The 24,596-nt window shown below is 47.6% G+C and overlaps 1 protein-coding gene across 1 annotated transcript in view; it reads right to left on the reverse strand.

Moving 5' to 3' along the window:
• Window positions 1-24,596, reverse strand: part of TRAK1 (trafficking kinesin protein 1) — a 124,600-nt gene that overhangs the window by 98,987 nt on the left and 1,017 nt on the right. The window lies entirely within an intron of this gene.

Genomic DNA, 24,596 nt, shown 5'->3' on the forward strand with positions numbered 1-24,596 from the left:
GACCCGGCACCGTCCGGCCGAACACGCCAGGTTGTGGTGCAACGAGAGAGGGCAAGAGGCAGGGCAAAGTCAAGGAAGGAGCCTGCTACGCAGGCCCCCAAATGGCAAGACCAAATCCAGTTTTTCAGAAATAGTGCCTCCCGTGGGCTTTGTATAGAGACCTAGAAAAGCAGAGGATAGTACGTTACAGGTTGGACTGATTCTAAAAGTAAGACATACAGCTTGAACTGTATGGATATTTTAAAAGGAAAAATGAATGCGTATAAATCCAGCCCAAAGTCAAACCTGCACAAAAAATAGGAAGTGTTACTACCCATTAGAATACGTTTTAGGAGCGCCTGGGTGGCTCAGTCACTTAAGCAACCGACTCTGGGTTTCAGCGCAGCTCATGATCTCACGGTTTCAGAGGTTCAAGCCCCGTGTCAGGCTCTGCACTGGCAGAGAGAAACCTGCTTGGGATTCTCTCCCTCTGCCCCTCCCCAACTTGCACTATGTCCCTTCAAAATAAATAAACTTAAAAAGAAAAGCAATTTTTTTTTAGTAAGAGACAAATAGAATAAAAATACTTTTGGTTTTCCGATTTTCTTGATAATTTCTCTTAAAAGTATAGATTGTATCATTATTAAGTTATCGGGGGGGGGGGGGGATTTTACATGAAAATAGCCAGTGTCCGTGTGATCGTAATTAAAGTGTTCACAGCTGCACAAACAGCGTGACAGCACGTCTGGAGAACCAAAAATTGGTCGTGGCCCTTAAACCAGTACTCTCACATACAGGGTTAAATCTAAGAAAGGAATCCAAAACATCTAAGGTACAAAATATACAAGCATGTTTACGGTGCATCTGATAAAAACATACATAACCAGCTTCCTCAAAAAAGTTAAACACAGAACTACCTTATGACCCAACTGTTCCAAATCTGGATATATATCCAGAAGCAAATGCAGGGACCTCAATACCTATTTGTACATCCACGCTCCTAACAGCGTTATTCACAAACAGCGAAAAGGGAGAAGCAACCAAGTGGCCATCGATCAATGAACGGATGCCAAAAGGTGGTCTATTCACACGGTGGAGTATCACTCAGCCTTAACGAGGAAGGAAATTCTGACACAGGCTACAACATGGATGGACCCCAAAGACGTTACACGAAGTGAAATAAGCCAGTCGGAAAAGGACAAACGTCGTATGCTTCCTGTTACATGAGGTCCCGACAGCTCAGAGCCAGGGTGGCAAATTCATGGAGACAGAAGGTAGAATGTAGTTGCCCGAGGCTGGAGGGAGAGGGGAACAGGGGTTAGCTTTTAAAGGGAAGAGAGTTTCAGCTGGGGAAAAGGAAAAAGTTCCGGAGATGCATGAAGGTGATACTTACTCAGCATCGTGAGTGTGCTTAACACTGCAAAACAGTACAGTTAGAAATGGTTAAAATGATAAACTCTGTGTTGTGTATATTTTACCCCTATTTTTTTTTAAAGAAATAAAGGATGGTCACTGCATTAGGGATTTTCTTTTCTCTCTCAGACTTGGGACTTCAACGCCCCAGGGGCAAGAAAAGATACGCACGGAATAGACGTTTAAGAATATTCAAGGGAACCAAGCACACCGGCAGGTGGTGGCTAACACCAGGAGGGAAGGGAACAGAGGAGGTGGAGGGGCTGGGCTGGGCACGGACGCCCATGCCTCTTGTCTTGCCCCAAACAGCCCCAGTTCGTGCCTGTTGTTCCAGTGTAAGCAGTGGTATCACCCTCTGTCACACACGAGGTGTCCCTTCTAGAGAACAGGCTGGCAGGTCCTCAATAAGGTAAACACAGAATCACCATGTGACCCTGCAATTCCACTCCTGGGTTTACAGCCAAAAGGAGTGAAAGCGGGTATTCAAACAAAACCTTGTTGGGGCGCCTGGGTGGCGCAGTCGGTTAAGCGTCCGACTTCAGCTCAGGTCACGATCTCACGGTCTGTGAGTTCGAGCCCCGCGTCAGGCTCTGGGCTGATGGCTCGGAGCCTGGAGCCTGTTTCCGATTCTGTGTCTCCCTCTCTCTCTGCCCCTCCCCCGTTCATGCTCTGTCTCTCTCTGTCCCAAAAATAAATAAAAAAAAAAAAAAAAAAGAAAACCCCCAAAGACTGCACCAAAACATTGCTAGACTACATGAAGTCAGCAAAATCGCAAGATATAAAATCACTGTACAGAAATCTGCTGCGGTTCGATATATCGATAATGAAGCAGCGGGAAAAGAAATCAGGGAATCGATCCCATTTACAACTGCACCAAAAACCATAAGATACCTAGGAATAAACCTAAGCAAAGAGGTAAAAGATCTGTACTCTGAAAACTAGAGAACACTTTTCAAAGAAGTCGAAGAGGATACAAAGAAAATGGAAAAAATTCCATGCTCATGGATTGAAAGAACATTGTTAAAATGTCAATACTACCCAAAGCAATCTACACATTTTACTGCAATCTCTATCAAAATACCATGAGCATTCTTCACAGAGGTAGAACAAACAATCCTAAAATTTGTATGCAACCACAGAAGACCACCAAGAGTCCAACCAATCCCGAAAAAGAAAAGCAAAGTTTTTCTTTTGGGAAAGAAAAGAAGACATTGGGAGACATCACAATTCTGGACTTCAAGCTATATCACAAAGCCGTAATCATTAAGACAATAAGGTACTGGCACAAAAACAGGCATACAGATCAATGGAACAGAATAGAAAACCCAGAAATGGAGCCACAATGACATGGCCAACTAATCTTCAACAAAGCAGGAAAGAATATGCAACGGAAAAACGGCATTCTCTTCAACAAACTGTGTTGGGAAAACTGGATGGCAACATGCAGAAGGAAACTGGACCCCTTTCTTACACCATACACAAAAACAAATTCAACATGGATGAAAGATCTAAATGTGAGACAGGAAACCATCAAAATCCTAGAGGAGGAAACAGGCAGCAACCTCTTTGACCTCAGCCGCAGCAACTTCTTGCTAGACACATTGTTGAAGGCAAGGAAAACAAAAGCAAAAATGAACTACTGGGACCTCATCAAAATAACAAGCTCCTACAAAGGAAACAATCAACAAAACTAAAAGGCAGCCTATGGAATGGGAGAAGATCTTTGCAAACGACATATCGGATAAAGAATTAATATCCAATATCTATAAAGAACTTAGCCAACTCAACACCCAAAAAAACAAATAATCCAGTGAAGAAATGGGCAGAAGACATGAACAGACACTTTTCCAAAGAAGACATCCTGATGGCTAACAGACACATGAAAAGATGCTCAACATCACTCATCATCAGGGAAACACAAATCAAAACCATGATGAGACAACACCTCACACCTGTCAGAATGGCTAACATTAACAACACAGGAAACAACAGATGTTGATGAGGATGCAGAGAAAGGGGGACCTCTTGCACTGTCAGTGGAAATGCAGACTGGTGCAGCCACTCTGAAAAACAGAATGGAGGTTCCTCAAAAAGTTAAAAACAGACTACCCCATGATCCAGCAACTGCATTACTAAGTATTTACCCAGAGAATACAAAAATACAGAATCGAAGGGGTACATGTACCCTGATGTTTACAGCATCATTATTGACAACAGTCAAACTGTGGAAACAGCCCAAGTGTCCATCAACTGATAAATGGATAAAGAAGATGTGTTTTATAAATACACAACGGAATATCACTCAGCCATCAAAAAGAATGAAATCTTGCCATTTGCGATGACGTAGATGGAGTATATTATTCTAAGCAAAATAAGAGAAAGATAATCAGAGCAAGACAAATACCATATGATTTCACTCATATGCAGAATTTAAGAAAACAGATGAACATATGGGAAGGGGGGAAAAGAGGGGAAGACAAAACAGAAGAGACTCTTAACCACAGAGAACAAATTGAGGGTTGATGGAGGGAGGTGAGGGGGGGCTAGAAGGGGGATGGGTATTAAGGAAGGCACTTGTGATAAGCACTGGGTATTTTATGTATGTGATGAATCACCAAATTCTACTCCTAAAACCAATATTACACTATATGTTACCTAACTAGAATTTAAATAAAAGCTTGAAAAAAAAAATCACCGTTGCTTGAACAATGACAATAGCTGCTTGGGCCAACTATTTATGAGATCTGAAATTAAAATAATGAAAGCTTCGGGCGCCTGGGTGGCTCAGTCAGTTAAGCGTCTGACTCTTGATTTCAGCTCAGGTCACGATCTCACGGTTTGTGGGTTCGAGCCCTGTGTCAGGCTCTGTGCTGACAGAGTGGAGCCTGCTTGGGATTCTCTCTCCCCACCCCCTCTCTCTGCTTCTCCTCTGCTTGTTCTCTATTCCTGTCTCTCTCAAAATAAATAAACATTTAAAAAAAAAAATGAAAGCTTATCAAATACAAATGGGAGTCATTAAGTACCTGTAAATTATTTCTGCACATTCCTACATGTTAACAGTCACATCTTCAATGCACTTTTTAAAAGATGTTCGTTGCAAAAAAAAAAAAACAAACAGATTCTTAAATTCAGGAACAAACTGCCACAGAGGCAGTGGGTGCAGGGATGGATGAAATGGATAAAGGGGATTAACAGCACACTTACCTTGATGAGAAATTTACAGAATTCTTTTTTGTTTGTTTCGGGGGGGGGCACAAGTGAGTGAGGGGCAGAGACAGAGAATCCCAGGAGGGGCACAGAGAGAGAGAGAATCCCAAGAGGGACAGAGAGAGACAGGGAGAGAAACAAGGCTCAAGCTCATCCAAAGCAGGGCTCCCGTTCACCTGACGTGGGACTCGAGCTCATGAACCGTGAGATCATGACCTGGGCCGAAGTCAGATGCTTACTGACGGAGTCACTCAGGCGCCCTAGAATTGAATCATTATACTGTACACCTGAAACTAATATAACTCTGAGTTAATTATACTTGAATTAAAAATTTCTTAATTTTAAAAATTGAAAAAAAAAAGGTCACTGCATTGCCAAATACAACCTTCGTGTCTAGCGGCATTTAAGTAAATCGTACCAACTGAATGAAATATTATAAAGCCACGAATAACAATGATTTGTTCATTTCCGGGGAAGGGTCATCGGGGCAGAAACTGGAATAAAGATCTAGGGGGAACAGTGTTCCAAGCACAGGGAAGAGTAAATATAAAGAAAAACCAGAGGCATCGTGTACGGCCGGAGCCGGGTAGGGAGAGCCATGCAGGTGAGGGGAGGGAGGCCAGAGTGTCTAGAACGTTTAGGCCGTGGCAGGAAGTGTGATCTCGCTCTGGCCGCACTGGGAAGCCCCTCCACAAGAGTGCCACAGTCTCACTCAAGGATGAAACAGGTCTCTCTGGCCGCTACGTGGACAGGTCAAAGGGGCTACCCGTTGGGGACAAGCCATGATGCTACTGCCACAGTCCAGGCAAGAATCGAAGGTGTCTCAGCAATGCTGCTGAGAGAAAAGCGGCTGGATTCGGGGATGAGACCCCTCTGACTGATGGGAAGAGAACGTCACAGGTGGGCCTGCCACCGATTTACAAGGAGCGGGAGGAAGACAACATGGTCTCTAATTCCAAAACCACTTTGAAAAGAATCTCTTTTCCCCCTCCTTTGGTTTTATGTCTCTCCACGAAAGAGATCTTGGAAAATTCACCGGTGATGCTCTCAATATGTCACAGACACGGCTCCATGGCAATAAATTCGGATCCACCTCCTTTTTAAGGGCTACATAGTATCCCATTTTCAATGCATGACACAACTCAGGGACGAGATTCCCCATTCACAAGCATTTCATGGTTTTGCAACGAAAGAACACTGGAATAAATATCCTTGCCATAGCACCCACCCCAATTTACACTCCCACCGGCAGCACACATGGGTTCCCTTTCCTCCACATCCTTGCCAAGCCTTATTGTCTCGTCTTTTTGATAGTAGCCATTCTCATAGGTGTGAGGTGATAGCTCGTTGTGTTTTATTCGCATTTCCCTGATGACTAGTGATGCTGAGCACCTCTTCATGTACCTGTCGGCCATTCGCATTTAGTTCTTAGTAATATCCAACATTTTTTCACAGACCTATTGGTCATTTGTAATTTTTTTATGCTTATTTTTAAAAGAGAGAGAGAGAGATGGGGCGCCTGGGTGGCTCAGTCGACTGAGCGTCCGACTTCACCTCAGGTCACGATCTCGCGGTTCATGAGTTCGAGCCCCGCGTCAGGCTCTGGGCTGACGGCTCAGAGCCTGGAGCCTGCTTCCGATTCTGTGTCTCCCTCTCTCTCTGCCCCTCCCCCATTCATGCTCTGTCTCTCTGTCTCAAAAATGAATAAACATTAAAAAAATTTTTTTAAAGAGAGAGAGAGCGAGCAGAAGCCAGGCAGGGGCAGAGGGAGACAGGGGATCTGAAGCAGACAGATCTAGGCTGACCGCAGAGGCCCGAGTCAGCGCTCAAACTCATGAACTGTGAGATCATCACCTGAGCCAAAATCAGACGCTTAACCAACTGAGCCACCCAGGTGCCCCCATTTGTAATTCATTACAGGATGCTCATACATACTTTTTTCTTGCTTATCTCTTCTTTAATACTGACATACAGAGGAGACTTATGTGAACCTTTGTCTATCAGATATAGTGCAGTCGTTTCCCCAGCTTGTCACTGGTCTTGCAAACCTACTCATGGTTCCTGATTTTTCCACACAGCCTTGTGTACTGCAACAGGCTTTTCTACCAGGAGCTCACATGCCTGTGTAAGAGGAGGGCACTCTTGTACTGCACAGGCAGGAGCCCTTCCAGCCCTATCTTAAAGAAGTGTAAAATACGCTCTACACCTAGGGCTCCATCCCCAAGGGGGCACACGCCAGCCTTGCGTGGCTCTGGGCTTGCAGAGGCTGCTCTTCCTCCCGTGCCCACCTTCAGGGGAGCTGCAGGGCTCCGAGGCCCCGCCCTCTGCGTGCCTCACAGCCTTTGCCCTGCAACCAGTTGTGTCCTTCTTGCTTTGTACGGTTTAGCGTTCCGGTTACAAAGTCGCAGAACCGTCATTTGGGGCCCGCGATTTTGCAGACCATGCAAGCTTTTCAGGGACAGATACGCTGTATCACAGCAAGAAACCCAGTATAAGGCTTCGCTTTCAAACAGTGAAAATGATCCATTATTTTCTTTACAGTTCTAGCCCCTGCATCTGGCTTAGCATGGCCTTGCCCATCTCAAGATTATTAAATATCCCAGCAATATTTACCTCTACCACTTTTGCAGCTTCATTCTTGATACTCTATCTTTGAGCCATCTGGATTTTATTGGGTGTGAAAGTTGTGTAGGGATCCGGCTTACTTTTTAGAATGATAACAAACAACAGCAATAACAATGCATTTATCGAGTGCTACCAACGCTACATAAATCCTACCAGGTGAGGGCGCTGTTCCTATGCAGCCAAACCTCATCTTACTGATACAGGTAAGTAGTTCCCTTTAAGTTACTAGGAGGTAAATCTATATTTTTCTAATTCTCCATAGGACAGATAGGATAGCTTATTATACTTCATCTCACCAACCCCCCCCCTTGACTTCTGTTGCTCTAATTTTGGGGGTTCAGATCCAGTTTCCTGTTTTAAAATTATTAACTTTTTGCTTACATCTGCTTTGTTTTGCAAAAAACTTTATTCCCTGTATACATATTTATTCCATATATATACATATATATGTATATGTATGCATATGTATACATATATGTGTATGTATAAGAATATATATATACATATATATATGTATATATATATTCTTTCCTCCTTTCTTTCTTTCCCAATCTCAATGACAGTGAGATCATGATCTGAGCCAAAATCAGGAGTGGGATGCTCACCAACTGAGCCACACAGGCGCCCCTATACCCACTATTTATAGTTAGCCTCTCTAAAGCTCTTAAGGCAGCCAAGCAGCTGCCAGGGTTCAAAGCCCACATCCTCCTACCTGTCCTCTCCTCCCCAAAGTTAGCTTTTACTATGGAATGGAAGTCCATTAATGTTGAGGTTAAATGCTGAGATAAAGAGTCATAAGTCAAATCAGGAAAACTTTATTAACAGAACACAATTTTATAAAATCCTAATGCCTACCATGCCTCCACCATTCAATGCAGTCAACTGCTTTATTCATCTAAATTGTTTCCTAGACAGGAAATTCTGTTTATAAGTGAACAATGGTTACTTTTTTAAAGCATGAAGTGAGATCATCTGGATATTAAAAGATTGCAAACTCATCCCCCAAAAAGCATTACAGCAGTCCAACAAGAAGCAATCAAACAAAACAGATAAATCAAATAAAACCTGAGCGTGAAACAATTCCATGTTACTCAAACCAGGTTTCAAACTCACACATGTAAATTCAAAGAGCAGAAAATTACACAGGACGACGTCCTGCAAAGCAGAATACAAATGAAGAAATATAAAGGTATAATAAGAATAAAGGACAAACGTTAAAGCTTCCTCCTCAGGTGATGTATTCTGATGCACAGGTGTCAGGGGCAGTGAAAGTGTTTACTGCGTGGACACCTGCATAGCACGATGGCCGTTCGAGAAGATCCCTCACTCTGCTCTCCAAGACCAGGACTGAGCCTGTCAGAGCCAAGAAAAAACACAGGCAGCAGAATCCGAGAGGTCACCCTCTGAAAGCTCATTCATTCAGCCACATGGGGGACAGGGATGGGAGTGGATGGTGGGGGGGAAGTGACAGCTAAAGGGTCTGGAGTTTCTTTCTGGGGTGATGAAAACGTTCTAAAATTGATATGTGGTAATGACTGCACAACCCTGCGAGTAAACCAAAAGCCACCAAATGATATACTTTAAATGGGTGAATTATATCTCAATGAAATGGTCACACACACACAAATGTAACCACAACACATGTGAACGTAGGGTCACCGAGCACACCTACTCCCCTTATTCAGGGCACATCTCCAAGTCCCTCACCAAACACTGTCCGTGAACGATAATCCGAATCCACCAGGAAGGTTAAATTACCTTAAACCCCCATCATCCTTGGAAAGACCAAGGAGCTTCTAATACCCTTTACAGACATTTCTACAGAAAACAGTTCAACAAAATGAGGTTTCATACCCAGAAACAATAAACTTTGGCTGCCTGGAAAATTCAGTGACAATGGAACAACTATTTATGGCTCAACAATGCTGAACGGTGGGTGGGGTTTCACTGGACTCCCCAAGAGGTTCCCAACTAATAAGGGATATTTCTCTTTTGTTGTTAAGTTGACATCTTGATACAAACCAGCACTGAACGTCTCACCCAGGAGTCCCCCAACTACGACCCACAGTGAAGTCCTGTGTGTTTTCGTAAACAACAATTTTATTCAAACACAGCTACGCCCATTACTTCAGGTGTACGGCTTCTTTCAGCTACAACAGCAGAGGCCAGTGGTTGCTACACAGACCATGTGACCCACAAACCTAAAATATTTACTCTCTGGCTTTTAGGGACAAGTCTGCTGACTGCTACTCTAGGCCAGAGGAGAGAGATCCCTGAGCCGACCTATGCACCCCAGCCATTTCGGGATCTTCTAAAATCTGGCTTCCAATTCTTCCTTCGCTACCTCCCTTGCTTTGGTTCACTGTAAACAAAAATCACTTTGCAGTTCCGTGACTTTGAGCTGGGCCACAGAACTTGCCTTGGCCCATGGAATGTGAGCAGGTATCACATACCACGTGTACAACCAGAGACTCTGAGCGTGTTCATTGAGTTTGTTTTCATGAGCCCTGTCCTCTGCCAGAAGACTATAGTGTTAGACAGCCTTTGCCGCCGGAGGCCAAATCCTCAAATGAGAGAGATAAGCGGAGCCCAGGTCATCCCCGGGTGACCTACAGCCACAAGCAAGGAATAAATGTTGCAGTGGCCACTGTGGACTTGGGAGCCGTGTGTTGCCCAACAAAACCTGACTAATACATACGCAATTTAAAATGACATAAAGTTGGGGCGCCTGAGTGGCTCAGTCGGTTAAGCGTCCGACGTCGGCTCAGGTCACAGGCTCACGGTTCATGGGTTCAAGCCCAGCATCGGGCTCTGTGCTGACCGCTCAGAGCCTGCAGCTTGCTTCGGATTCTGTGTCTCCCTCTCTCTCTGCATCTCCCCCGCTCACATGTTTTCTCTCTCTCTCAAAAGTAAACATTAAAATAAATAAGTAAATAAATAAAATGATATAAAGTATGACAAGTGATAGCTGCAAGAATAAAGTTCAGTGCATGGCACTGACACCACACCACCATCTAGGTTAGGATCTCCTAACAAACGCTTTAAGCAGGAAAGACATGGTCACACGTGGCTCTCAAGATACACCCCACCTTGCAAAAACGGGGATCAATTAAAATAAAGGTGGAAGGAACAAGTCAGGAGAAGGCATGGAGGGATGGAAGCGGATTTGTTTTGTTCCACACAGCTGAAGCTGTCCTCCTTACCTGTCAGATCCTCTGGACAATTAACCTGCTCTTTCCTTCAATCCCTTTTAAAAGTTGCGAACCCGGGGCACTGCAGGTGTCTGGTTGCTGGTGCTTCCGTGGACCACTAGGTGGCGCCGCGTGCACACCTGGGCAGGCCGCCCCAGCCTCCTGGGTCCCAGGCAAAAGGAGCCTGGGCACCAGAAGACTTCCTTTCTCCACCTCAGCCTTGTTCCCTTCCCATTTCTCCTCACCACAAACCCCCCCACAAGTAGGAAGAAATAGAGCTGAAATAACACTGAGCGATGGAGTTCAAACCTGCAGTTATGGCCATCCGAACGGACTGCTGTAAAGGTTTTTCTTGATAGAGGGAAAAAAAAAGTACAATTATATTTATCAGATAAGCTGAAACTCAACACACTGGGGGCAAATGAGAACAGGATTCCTGTCGAGAGAAGGGAAGGAATGTCAGGGTCCCAGGGCCCCCAGACTCAGCCTTATCATCATCTTTCTAACCACTGAGAAGCAAGACCTTCCTTCTCTCCCGCTGAGAAGGTTCGGTTTAGCTCACACACGTGTTCCATCCAGGAGGGCTGAAAACTTCCTGGAAGATGAAGATTCGGGTCTCACTCTGCACTGGTTCACGGAGGCGGGGGGGGGGGGGGGGGGGGGGGGGGGGGTCTGCGGTTAGTGCTGGCACACTCTGGCTCCCCAGGCACATCTGGTTCATTTGCTTCCGGCAGCTTTAAAAACCCACACTACCCCCTGCTTCCGCCCACTTGTCCACTTCGCAGCCCCTGTGGCCCGGGGCTCCCGGCCCTCCTCCCCACCAGGCCCTGTGGGTCCCCGGGGCTGCCCGTCAGCGCCTCGCAGCCCCTTCCCCGGGCGGCACCCTCCACCTCTGCCAGCCACACCCGGGCGCCTCTGAAACCGGAAATTCACATGCCCCCTCTCCTCCCAGTTCTCCCTCATTTATTCCCACCCTGCCGCATCAAGACCAGCACCCCGTGATCCCTCCGCCTTGCCTTCATCGCCCCCTCCCCACCCCCAGCTTGAATCCCACAGCCCTTTGCTCAGCTGCCCTCCTCGCTCCACAGCGCTTTCGTGAGGCCCATCGGGCCACACCCAACTCCGCACGAAGACAAGTGTCCACCTCAGGCCGTCCTGCACCTGGGCTCCCGGAGGCAGCAGGGGAAATCGCAGAGCACCGTGGGGCTGGCGGAAAGCCCCAGAAGCCTGAGGGCTCCCATGCTCAGGGGCACCATGCGCAGCACCCCATCTCCTATTCTGACACAGTGCTGGGTGGCAGGGGTGGGGGAGGAGACGGGCAGGGTAAGGTCTGAAACAAGCTCTCCGCAGGGAAGTACCTCAGTTAAGTAAAACCACCTTCCGGCAGCTTCCCATCGAGGGGGAGTGGCCAGTTCTCTGCTCGCTCTCCCTCCTTCCTCCTCTCTCTGCCCAGGAGCTATCCCCAGCGCCCTTCCTACTCCTCCTGCTTGTAGCTAAACCCAGCGTACCCCAGATCAGCATCATGGAGCCCCTTCCTTCTCCCAGGAAGTGACAGGTGCCTGTCACCCAGACACAAGAGAGGACTAGTTTACAACAGGGCCCCTTCACCTCTTCCATGAGCCACAAAAACACTGAAGAACATTAACCCAGCATGGCCTGTAACCTGCTGTCTTTACCTGAGCAGTTCTGGCGGAATGTGGCAAAGCTGCCCAGTCGGCCAGCCTAGACCTGCCACTGTCCTCAAGTATTTAGAGGGAGTTTCTCTTAGGAGGAGAGGGAGGGGAGGATTACAGGGGAAGGGGGAGGAGAGTGGGAAGGGGGGGCAGAGGAGGGAAGGAGAGGGAAGAAGGGGCCAAGGAGAGAAAAAGAAGGGAGAGGAGGAGGGGGGGACACAGACAGGAGAGAAAGAGGGAGAAGATGGAAAAAGAAAGAAGGGAGGAAAGGAAATCTGAAAATCTAAGTTCTCCGAGCTAGTCCTCTGGAAACAGCAAAGCTGGCCCCTGGTTCTCAGGCACTGCCCGCTGTGACTGTGGTTTAAAACGTCAGAGCCCTGCAGGCCTTCCGGAGCCGCTCCGACGGACTGCATATCAGCATGTTCAGTCTGTTTTCCGGGATGGACATCTGGGAGATTTAAAGACTCAAATCACAAAATACACGGTGATCCTTATCTACGTAAGGCAGAGGGGACACCATCCAAAGCGGGGCTTCCCCAATTCTGGAATTCAAAATCAAGCTGCACAGACAGCGAACTGCCAGATGAGGACGATGGGCACGGACGATGGGCACAGATTTCGTGGTAACCTCATTTCTGCAGGCAGCGTCACAGAACTTGGAATTAAGCTGAGCCATAAGTAAAAAAGAGTCACTCACCCTTACTGAACGCCTTCCACAAGCCACCGCTGTACTAAGCCCTGAATAGGAATTACCACACTGAGTACCAGCAACAACCCTGAGGTGCTTACTGTCATCCCATTTTAAGGATGCACAAACAGGTTCAGAGACTAGCCGACTTGCCCAAGGTCCCACTGCAGATGCTGCAGCCGTAACACCCATCTAGACCTCTCTGCCCCAAAGCCAACATGCTTTAGGCCCAGAACCCCAGGAAGCCACAATCTGTCTCCCTTGGGATACTGTCAGAGTCTGTTAGGGCTGAAATATCAGGGTGGGTGGAACTCCCACAGGGGCCAAGTTCATGGCGCCTTGAGAAAATACAGTGGGCCAACATCCATTTATGTCCTCTTCAACCCCAAGTATGTCCAACGATGTTTCAACAGAACTATGTTAGAATAAGCATAAAAGAAAAGCAACCTATGTGTCTTACTAAACAGAGGTAGGCAAAGGGCAGTTTTACCAGAATAGCTACTCAATGAAAACCTAAGGCAACTGAGCTTCCTAGAACCCAAAGCAAAAAGAGACCTCCCCACACACAACCAACAAAAAATTCATCGTCTAATAAAAAAAGCTTACATAAACAGGAAAGAAAGCAGTTCTAGCAAGAACCTCAAGAGTTCATCAAGAAATTTTTTTAATGTTTATTTATTTTTTGAGAGAAAGAGAGTAGGAGAGAGACAGAGTATGAGCAGGGGAGAAACACAGAGAGAGGGAGACACAGAATCTGAAGCAGGCTCCAGGCTCTGAGCGGTCAGCACAGAGCCCGACGTGGGGCTCAAACTCACAAGCCGTGAGATCATGACCTGCATGAGGTCGGACGCTTAACCGACTAAGCCACCCAGGTGCCCCTCGTCAAGAAATTTTTGAGACAAATATTCAATAACATAATGGGAAGTAGCTTTAAAATCATTTTTTACAAATGATGCACAGACACCAGTCACTTCCATAATCAACTAAAGCTTTTTTTTTTTTTTTTTTAACACAGATGATATCCTAAAAGTCTATGAAGACATTGTAACAGAACATTTCCATCACTGTAGAAGGTTCCACTGGACTCCCTTAGAGCTTCAGAGTTTTTCTAAGTATTTTACAAAAATATGTCACTTGCTCCCCCTGCCCCCCGCCCCCCCAGTAAATCCATCATTCCCGTCAGGTAGAGAAATAAATTCTGCCTCCCCAACACTCCAGAAGCCTCCAAGACCTGCCCTCCCCTGAGGCCACACTGCAAGGCCTTCCCCAGGAATGGAGCCAAATCCCAGCCAGAATACGCCTGGGGCCCAAGATAGGGCAGAGGGGGCCGGGGTACAGCAAGAAACAAAGAAGATGGGAGGGGGTCTGCAAACAAAGGGGAGGCTGAAGGGCAACATGTAAAACAATTATGCCTTTACCCTCCACCTACCAACCCACCTCAGGCAGCCTGGGCTCTCCTCCAGGCCAAACAGAAATAGATAAAAAGACAATGTCGACAGTGAGACAGACAGACAGATGACAGATGATAGACAGGCAAGAAACAGCAACAACAAAGAAACAGACTAATTGAATGTTTACTATGTACCAACAACTTGCTCAGTACTCTGCATGTAGTAACTCGTTTAGCCCTCACGGTGACCCAGTGAGGCAGGCACCCCGAGACCTTCTCTCCGTTGGCAAAGAAAGGAAAGTACAAAATGACAATTCTCTGGGTGCTTGGGTGGCTCAGTCGGTGGACCGTCCGACTTCGGCTCAAGTCATGATCTCGTGGTTCGTGAGTTCGGGCCCCGCGTCGGGCTCTGTGCCGACAGCTCAGAGCCTGGAGCCTGCTTGGGATTCTGTGTCCCCCTCTCTCTCTGCCCCTCTCCTGCTCACACGCTGTCTCTCTCAAAAATAAACATTAAAAAAATAATAATAATAAAAGAAAATAAAAAACAATTCTCTTATTTCAAATCATGGGAGTTACTACTCCATGAGCTAAAAACAGGAACTGTTAAGAAGAATTTATCTCAAATCCCAGAATATAAAAATAAAAATAAAAATTCTGCTAGGAAATACCAAAAGATGCTCAACCGCTACATGCTGAGAGGAATATAAATCGAGGCCATATGCGCTCTTGTTTTCACACTTCAGTTGGCAAAGCGCAAGGTGTTTGCTAATAGCCAGGGTGCAGGGGGTGTGGGCCCAGACACCCCCACTTCAAACAATACAAAAATACAACCTCTCTGGCAATGTCTGTCCAAACTGAAGTCCTCACCCCAGAAATTCTCCTCACAAGTGCATTCATCACATAGGTGCTCAATCGATATCCCCTGTGGCCTTCAGCTACATCACTAGAGACCCTGAGCCAGAACCACTCAGCTAAGCTACTCCTAAATTCCCGACCCGCAGAAGTAGGTGAGACTAGAAATGTTTGCTGTTTTAAATGAGCAAGGTTTGGGGGAAGTATGCTACACAAATAATACATGACAATTCAATGCAGGGAGATGTAAAAGATACTTAGAATAACGTCTAATACATAGTAAGTGCTCTATCAATGGTAGCTATTACTACCAATCATCTTCCCACCACAGGGCCTTTGTTCGTGCTGTCTTCACTGCTTGGAATGCTCTTTCCCCAGCCCCACCCCACTAATTCCTATGTATCTCTTCAGACTTCTGCTTAAATACTGCTTTTCCAGGGGCGCCTGGGTGGCGCAGTCGGTTAAGCGTCCGACTTCGGCCAGGTCACGATCTCGCGGTCCGTGAGTTCGAGCCCCGCGTCGGGCTCTGGGCTGATGGCTCGGAGCCTGTTTCCGATTCTGTGTCTCCCTCTCTCTCTGCCCCTCCCCGTTCATGCTCTGTCTCTCTCTGTCCCAAAAACCAATAAAAAACGTTGAAAAAAAAATTAAAAAAAAAAAATACTGCTTTTCCATAGAAACCTTGGAAATTCCACTTCAGAAATCCCCTTTACACAATCTTTTTATCACCCTCTACTTCTCCTATTAATATCAAATAGTTATATAGTAATAGTAGTTAAATAGTAATTCATGTAACTATTCTTAAGACATTTTTTCCTTTTGGGGCACCTGGGTGGCTCAGTCGGTTGAGCGTCCAACCAGCTCAGGTCAAGATCTCACAGCTCGTGAGTTCAAGCCTCGTGTCGGGCTCTGTGCTGACAGCTCAGAGCTTGGAGCCTGCTTCGGATTCTGTGTCTCCCTCTCTCTCTGCCCCTAACCCACTCGCATTCTGTCTGTCTCTCTCAAAAATAAATAAACATTAAAAAAAAAATTTCTTTTAAGACATGTTTTCCTCTTTTGGGGGTGCCTGGGTGGCTCAGTCAGTTTACATCCAACTCTTGATTTTGGCTCAGGGTCATGGGATCAAGTCTGGTGGTCCAGCTCGGTGCTGAGCACAGATCCTGCTTGGGATTCTCTCTCTCTTTCCCTCTGCCCCTCACCCACTCACACGCACACTCTCTGGCAAGCTCTCTCTCTCTCTAATTTAAGACAATTTTCCTCTTCTGAAATACAAAAGAATCTCAAGCTGGCACACTGCCTTACCCTCTGAACACATAACAGAAACTCAATTATACCTCTTAAAGGTCAACAACCCATTAGAAAAATGAGCCAGGCAAAAAGATAGGCTGTTTGCAGAAAATAAAATACAACACAAAAACGGCGTAAGACTATCCACCGTGAAAAAGATACAAAATAAAACGAAGTGCGCTTTTTCGTGACTACCTGATTAGCCAAGATGAAGAGGGCTGACACTGCCCAGAGTTGCCAGAAAGCTGCCTCTCCAGCACACCCACGGTAGGCACTGAGCGGGAGCAGGCTCTGTGGAGGGCAGTGCTATGATCGACATCAAATCATAAACGCACGCCCTGTTAGCTTACAGACATCCTGGTTAAGTGACCCAAAGGATACACATGCAAGAATGTTCCTTGGAGCACCATGAAAACACAAACACTGGAAATAACCGAAAGCTTCCACCAAGAGGCATCTGCTCCAAACACTGTCTCTTGTTTGGACCTTACGTGACCAGCATATGGTCAGCTGCCTCAGCAGCCACAACCTTCACGGCTTTTTTCTTTTTGTTCATTTATTTTAAGAGAGAGAGCAGACGTCCAACAGAAGCAGGGGAGGAGCAGAGAAAGAGGGAGAGAGAGAGAATCCCAAGCAGGCTCTGCACTGTCAGCACGGAACCCAACCCCGGGCTCGATTCCACAAAACGTGAGATCGTGACCTCACTGAAGTCAAGACTTGGATGTTTGACCGAGCCACCCAGGCGCCCCTCGGCCATTCCACCCACAAGGGGCAGGACCTGACTGCCCCTAATGAGGCCACGTGCACGCGGTCACGGCCAAACTCCAGGTCATGTCAGTTTGTTTTACAAGACCAGTGCTTTCACCCCTGAGCTATGGAGCCTACTCGTTCATCGGTTTGCTTTAGCTTCTCGTTTACGTTACAGCCAGGCACTATACTGTTGTTGTTGTTGTTGTTTTTATTGTGTTGACAAGGATTCGTGATCTACTAATTTCCAATTAATAAAGAAGGAATTAAAAAGTTTCTGTTAAAAAAGGAACATTACATCTGAGAAATGCTGGATTAAAAAAATGAATAAGGAGGGCGCCTGAGTGGCTCAGTCGGTTAAGCATCCGACTCTTGGTTTCGGCTCAGGTCATGATCACTGTTCGTGAGTTCTGGCCTCACATCGGGCCCTACACTGACAGAGTGGAGCCTGCTTGGGATTTTTTCTCTCTCCCTCTCTCTCTGCCCCTCCCCTGCTCGCTCTGTATCTCTCTCAAATAAATAAACTTAAAAAAAATGCATCGGGATAATTCCAGATAACAGGAGACTTTGTAGCTATTTTAAAGAAAAAGGTTGGGGCGCCTGGGTGGCGCAGTCGGTTAAGCGTCCGACTTCAGCCAGGTCACGATCTCGCGGTCCATGAGTTCGAGCCCCGCGCGTCAGGCTCTGGGCTGATGGCTCGGAGCCTGGAGCCTGTTTCCGATTCTGTGTCTCCCTCTCTCTCTGCCGCTCCCCCGTTCATGCTCTGTCTCTCTCTGTCCCAAAAATAAATAAAAAAACGTTGAAAAAAAATTTTTTTAAAGAAAAAGGCAATATTATATAGGTACTGTAATGAAACCATCATAAGAAATGGTGTCAACTTTTTAAAAATGCAGAGCAGAGTTTACGGTATGGGCCTTTTGTGTTTTGTTTTGAAGAATAATTTCCCCATTTGTGTTTTTTTTTTTTTTTAATTTTTTTTTAATGTTTATTTATTTTTGAGACAGAGAGAGACAGAGCATGAACGGGAGAGGGTCAGAGTGAGACACAGAATTGGAAGCAGGCTCCAGGCTCTGAGCCATCAGCCCAGAGCCCGACGCGGGGCTCGAACCCACGGACCGTGAGATCGTGACTTGAGCCGAAGTCGGACGCTTAACCAACTGAGCCACCCAGGCGCCCCCATTTGTGTTTTTTAAAAAAAGAATTTAGAGAACAATTCTTGGTATGATTTTTTCTTAGAGTGGTTTAACTATATAGATGATAGAATGTTATTCTACGTTGATAAGCTTTGGTACAATCCAAGCTTTACCACTTGCATATATGGGATTTATAATGTAAAACCCTGGTTAAACGAAATTTTTTTTTTTAATTTCACAATGAAGGAAGTTAACTTAAATAGGGTCAGCAAACAACACTGCTGGGTCTGAACCCCAAGGACTGCTATTTTCCAGAAGAGGGCAAGCCAGTCCATTCTGCACCTCCTTAAAGGTAGGGGTGATAACAGTACCCTCCTCCCCCTGGCAGGGCTGTGCTGAGGACAAAATGAGCTTCCGCAGCAGTGCCTGAAGCCTTGCCAGGCACAGAGCAACTACTCGGTAAGTGTCAGCCTTTGTTAGCATTTGTGATGGCTACCTGTCAACCTGACTGAGCCACAGGTGCCCACGTATTTTGCCAAACGTTATGCCAGGTGTTTCCATGAGGGTATTTTTGGATGAGATAAAAACTTAAATCAATAGACTGAGTAAAGCAGACTGCCCTCCTTAGTGTGGGTGGGCCTGGTCCAACCTGGTGAAGGCCTGAATAGAACTAAGAGATCTCCCTGGAGTAAGAAAATTCTTCCCGCCCGACTGCCTTCGAGCTGACATCAACTTTTTCCCTGTCCTTGGACTCAAACTGCAACACGCTCTCTTTCTAGGTTGCAAGCTGCTGGTCTTTGGCCTGGAACCACACCATTCTCCTGGGTCTCCAGCTTGCTGACTGCAGATCTTGGGACTTATCAGCCCATAATTGTGTGAGTCAATTTCTCATAATAAACCTCTTTATGGATGTATATCCTGTTGGTTCTGTTTCTCTGCAGAGCACTGACTAATATAAGATTTACGACATTTGATCTCTTCCGGGTCTAATTACAGCTATAAAGTTCCAGCTCATGGCAGTTTCAGTTTGAAGGGCTCAAATCTGTCAGTGGTCACACCAGATAAGCGATCAGAGATCAGACAAGTCTCTCGGGGCCATGAGTCCCAGGGTCACCACTAAACAGTGCAGACGGGGGAACATCCGAATCTAGCCGCAAGGCCTGCTCCTGGCAGCAACATACCCTGAACCCTCTCTCCCCAAATCCCTGGAGAGCCCTCACAGAGGACCTCGGCCACAGCGGGAAACAGGAGGCTGAGGCCAGAGGCTGACACCTGGACCCTTAGCCAGCAAACACCTCTGAACCCTGGTCTGGTCACATCGAAGAGAGGACACCTTCACAAAGCGTGTATGAAGAGATCCTCACTCTGATACCCGGAAGTCAAATTAATGTAAATCCATTACGAAAACTTAGCATCTAAGGGGAAACCATTAGGAATGCTATTTGCACTGGGATGGATATTCTGAAGCCCTTGCAAAGCACGCCTGATAAATAAGAAGATCACTCTTTAATTGTTTTAAAGTTTGCTTTTTTTAACGTTTATTCATCTTTGAGAGACAGAGAGAGACAGAGCATGAGTGGGGGAGGAGCAAAGAGAGAGGGAGACACAGAATCCGAAACAGGCTCCAGGCTCTGAGCTGTCAGCACAGGGCCCAACGCGGGGCTTGAACCCATGAACCGTGAGATCATGACCTGAGCCGAAGTCAGAAGCTCAACCAACTGAGCCACCCAGGCACCCCTAATTGTTTTAATATAACTTAAACTATTTGCCAGCTTCTTAAAATGGTTTAAGGTGGGCAAAGACTACCAGGAATACATTGGATACATTAAAAACTTGTTTCAAATTCATAAGAGAAAGCAATTAGGAAGGTAAAGCATATCAAGCACCTGAAACTACAGCTTCCCGCTAAGAATCCCACTGATCAGTTTACCTACATTTTACAGTATATGTCAAACACCCTGTGTGACAAATATTCTACCCACTCACCTAATGATGAGAGACTGAGGGGAAGCAAGATCGCTGCAAAATAATTTATAGCATGTTTAAAAGACAGATGTGAATGTTTTCGTGTTTTGCTAAAAATTAAACGTTAGCTCTAGAATATCAGCGTAAGAGGCCCTCGTCCTGAATTCCATGTGCAAAAACCAACCGTTAAACAGACCACATTCCACTAAGAAGGAGAAAAGAACAGTTCCAACTTCTGAGTTTAGAGAAAATGTATAATTCTCTAGATTCTATCTCACATTTTTCTCACCCTATGCAAGAAGGGATATTTCACTGTCCAATCTTTTCTGCTTCATTCAGCCAAGTAAGTACCATTCAGGTTATACATTTTCCATGGAAAAGACATGAAGAATCTTATACTAGATAGGAATTGATTAGCAAGACCTTAAACTTCATTGATAAAAGATGTCCATCCTATTTTATTTGGGCATGTATGTTTTCAGAGGATAAACCACTGAGTTTGATGGCTTAGACCAGTGACAGAAAAGGAACAAATCCTAAAGCATGGCCCTGTGATGGGGAGGGACACCTAGGCAGGGCTGCTCCATAAGCAGAGCCAGAGCAATTCTCGCGGGGGCCGTCACGGGTCACTTACACCTCTTCCCACCTCCAGCGCTCTAAGACAGAGCCGGTTGTCACGATGGACCCCAGCAAAAAGCTGGCCTTGAATAGCTGTTAGTTGAACAGAATTACTGAACATGCGTAAAGACGTTTTACACAGCGCCCCCCCCCCCACACACACACTCACAGCACCCCACAATCTCTCATCCAAACTCCTACACGTCCTGAGACCTGAGCCGATTTGAACAGGACAAGAGGGGCTTGCCTCTCAGGAGTTGACTGGGTTTGGGCCCAGACAGCTCTTGTAATAAGCACGCAGACTGGACACTCACCGACTATCGCACTCGGACCACCCCCACAGCAGGGGAGACGAGCCACAGCAGCAATGATTCGCAAGCTCTCCATCACCGGGGTGTGGATCAGAGATACAGAGCCAAACACGTTTAGTCAAGGAAGGAAAAAAAAAAAAAAAAAAAAAAAAAAAAACTAAAGGCAGAAAAGAGAGAAGGAGAAAAGGAGACACTAACTCTGTTCTTCACCTTTCAAAAAAGTCCTTGCTGAGCCAGATGCCAGTGGAGGCTCTGAGAAACCAGGATCAAGACACAGGATTAAGAAAATGGAAGAGCTGGAGAGGCCAGGAGGGCCTCGGAGACCCTTCCTGTTCGGCTGCTGCAAAGAACCACAAGGGGGAAGGTGGTGGGGGTCTGGGAGGCCTGGTCCCAGCTCCGACCTGGCCCTCATGGCCCCGTGTCACTGCCTCCCTTGAGCCGGGATGAGGGGACGAGGGAGGAACAGCCTCTAAGGACCCTCAGCGCTGCCCTTCCATGATTCAATATTGCGATTTCCCCACCACACACCCAAGGACGACCTGCCAAGCAGAACAGAGCAGGAGAGAAACTACTTCTCCTGCGGTCTTCTCTCCTCTCCGGCCACACCACAAAGGAAACAAAGAGCAGACAAGCCCAGCAGACAACTTACCGCATGAGTCTGTCCGGGTGAGCTTGCCCTGGGAGAGTGCTGGCAGAGGCTGGGCCCTGACGGGCTGCCTGAACTGACATACCAACGCCATGTGCAGGAATCGACCCCAAAGGCAACTCAGAGAGAAGACGGATCCTCCATGAGCACCCGGCTCGGGCAGGACCTCGGCACAGCCACCCTCCTGCGCCCTCCTCAGCAGTTTTCTCAGTCTGCTTGTTGGGGCAAATCCTAAGACCGTGAGCAGTTCTGGAAGTACAATGGGTTACGTAACCCCAGGCAGCCCAGCCACCCTATCGGCTCATCGTGTCGAACCGCCCCCAAGACAAAATGACGCGCCCAAAAATGTGATATCCCTAAGTCGAGGGGCGGGGGCGGCGCAGGGGAGCAGAGCTTCGTGGCCGGTGGCTGGCTTTGCCCAAAAATTAGAGAGGAACAAAAAGTCTGCTGTTCGTCTCGGCAGCCGGGGGCGGAGTACATTTCGCAGGCTCCCAGGGCCACACGTGGAAGAGCCCTGGGAGCCACGGATGCATTCTTGGGGACACTCCAGGTCTCCCCGAGGGTTTTCCCACTGTGTGTCCTCCTCACAGTGAGCATCTAGAAAGACGTCAGCCTGAGCGTGTGTGTTGTGCATCAGCCAGCACCTCGAACGTGGAACGGGGCCGGCGTTTCCCTCCTGTTCACTAAGCCTCCTGCTCACGTGACAGCGCTGAGCTCTGCTTCTCAGCCGTCCCACGGCGCCTGCCACCGTGTCCCGGCAAGAGCCTCCGCCACCACGCCCCGCAGGGTCTGAAGCTTCAGCAGCACGCGCTCTGGCGTTTCTCCGTCCTCGGTCGTCACGTTCAGAGAAAGCGACACCATTTCCACGGGCTGGATGTTGCCTGGATTTCAACGGGCACAGATGCCACCGGGAGCCCAGGGGCTAGTTCACGTGTTTGCACAGACACAGCTGGGGCGCTGCCTCCTCCGGGAAGCCCTCTGGGTCCTCCCCCAAACATTCCCCTCCAAGGCTCGGCCAGGCACCCCATTACCGGGTTCCCACGTGCCCGTGCCGATCACTGTGTTCACCACAGTACACAGTTTGCACCAGCTCATCCGTCGACCCCACTGCACTGCATGCCTGGGTGGCCGAGAACACCTGCCTCGGGGTCACGACCTGCATGCAAATCTCACCCCTCAGAGCTCAGGGATCTTAGGCAGGATACCGAACCTCTCGTGACTTAGTTTCTTTACCTGTAAAAAGGGGATAACAGACCCCACTTATTGGGCTCTGGCCACATGAGGTGCTATTTCAGCCACTGGGATTCAGGGCTGCACAAAGTCCTTGCCCTCAAAATACAAACCCATGTAGCTCATGACTAAGTCGGGGGAAGAAGAAAAGGCAGGAAAGGGAGAAGGGAAAAGGGAGGGGTGGGACCAGTCTTCCTGTAAAGCGGTCACAAAAAGGTCTCTAATGAAATGCCATTTGGAGAAAGTGAAGAGGGAATCATGAGGCCATCGGGGCGTAAGGTGATCCAGGTGCCGGGCAACAGCAAGGACAAAGGCCCTGAGGCAGCACATTCTTGGTGAGTCCAAGGATTAGAAAGGAGGCCAGTGTCTCTGGGATGGAGTGGGCACAGACAAGAGTCAAAGGGACAGGAAAGCCCTGTCCCTTAGACCTCACAGGCCTCAATCAGACAGAAGCCTGCTGGAGGTTTGGAGCAGAAGGGTTAAACCATACGACGTGTGTAGAAAGACTCTTCGGTGGGAAGAGACTGCACAAAAGCAAGCAGGGAAGCGGGAGGCCCAATTAGGAGCCCCCTGGAATAATCCAGACGTGAGATGGAGGTGGCCTAGACCAGGGTAGATGCTGTGGAGCTGCTCAGAGACGGTCCAGTTCGGGACACACGGAAGACAGAGCCAACAGACTTCCCAGCAAACTGAGGTGTGAAAGAAATACAAATGCCTCCGAGGCATTTGGCCTGGGCAACTGGAAAGCCAGAAGCACCATTTACAAAGCCAAGGCAGACCACTGGAAAAGCAGGCGGAGGTGGAAACCAGTTCATTTTTGGTTGTTTGAGTTTGAGATGCCCGCAGATGTGAAGAGGTGAAGGTGAAGAGGTGAGATGTGGACTCGGACCATCATGTCTGGCCTCCAGGGGAGAGGTTGAGTCTGAAGACAGCAGCTAGACAGTGGTCAGCACAGGGCAGGTTTTAAATCCTGAAGATTGGGGGAGGGCACTTGGGGCACAGGTGTTTATGGGAGAGCAAGGACTGAGCCCCGGGCCCCCCAACATCCCCAGGCTTGGGAGGAGCAGCCAGCAAGGCAGGAGAACAGAAGAATCAAGACCGAAGCCAAGAGACCAGATTTCCAGGAGGAGGGAGTGGTCGGCAGTGTTAAATCCTGAAGGCTAAGGACGGACCCCTGCACTGGACGAGGCCATCGGTGCTGAGGAAATGGTGGGGTCGCAGCCTGGACCCAGGTGAGAACAGAAGAGAAAATGCAGTCAGCTCGCTGAGAAGCAGAGATGCAGCTATGGGCACCGCCTGTGGGGAAAGTGGAGCCAAGTAGGATTATCTTTACAAAGGGAGAGATCACAGCATGTCTCTGTGCTGATAGCAGAGATCCAGGAGCAAAGGAAAACAGCAGATGTAGACAGAAAGGAGATGTCAGAAATGTGTCCTTCCCTCCGCAGGTGGGCATGCAGGGGTGGGATTTGGAGCAAGAGTAGACAGAGGGCCACTTACGGGGCCAGAGTTCAGCACGAGGGCTAGGCACCCAGGCTGGGCTCCTGGGCCATCTCAGCGTCCCTCTACACTCAGGACACTCCTGACACATGGGAGGTCCTTCATGCTTAACGTGAGATAGAGCCGTGAAAAGCTACTGGAAGCAAA

This window comes from Panthera leo, chromosome C2 (assembly GCF_018350215.1).
Source record: "Panthera leo isolate Ple1 chromosome C2, P.leo_Ple1_pat1.1, whole genome shotgun sequence".
Classification (NCBI taxonomy): Eukaryota; Metazoa; Chordata; class Mammalia; order Carnivora; family Felidae; genus Panthera; species Panthera leo.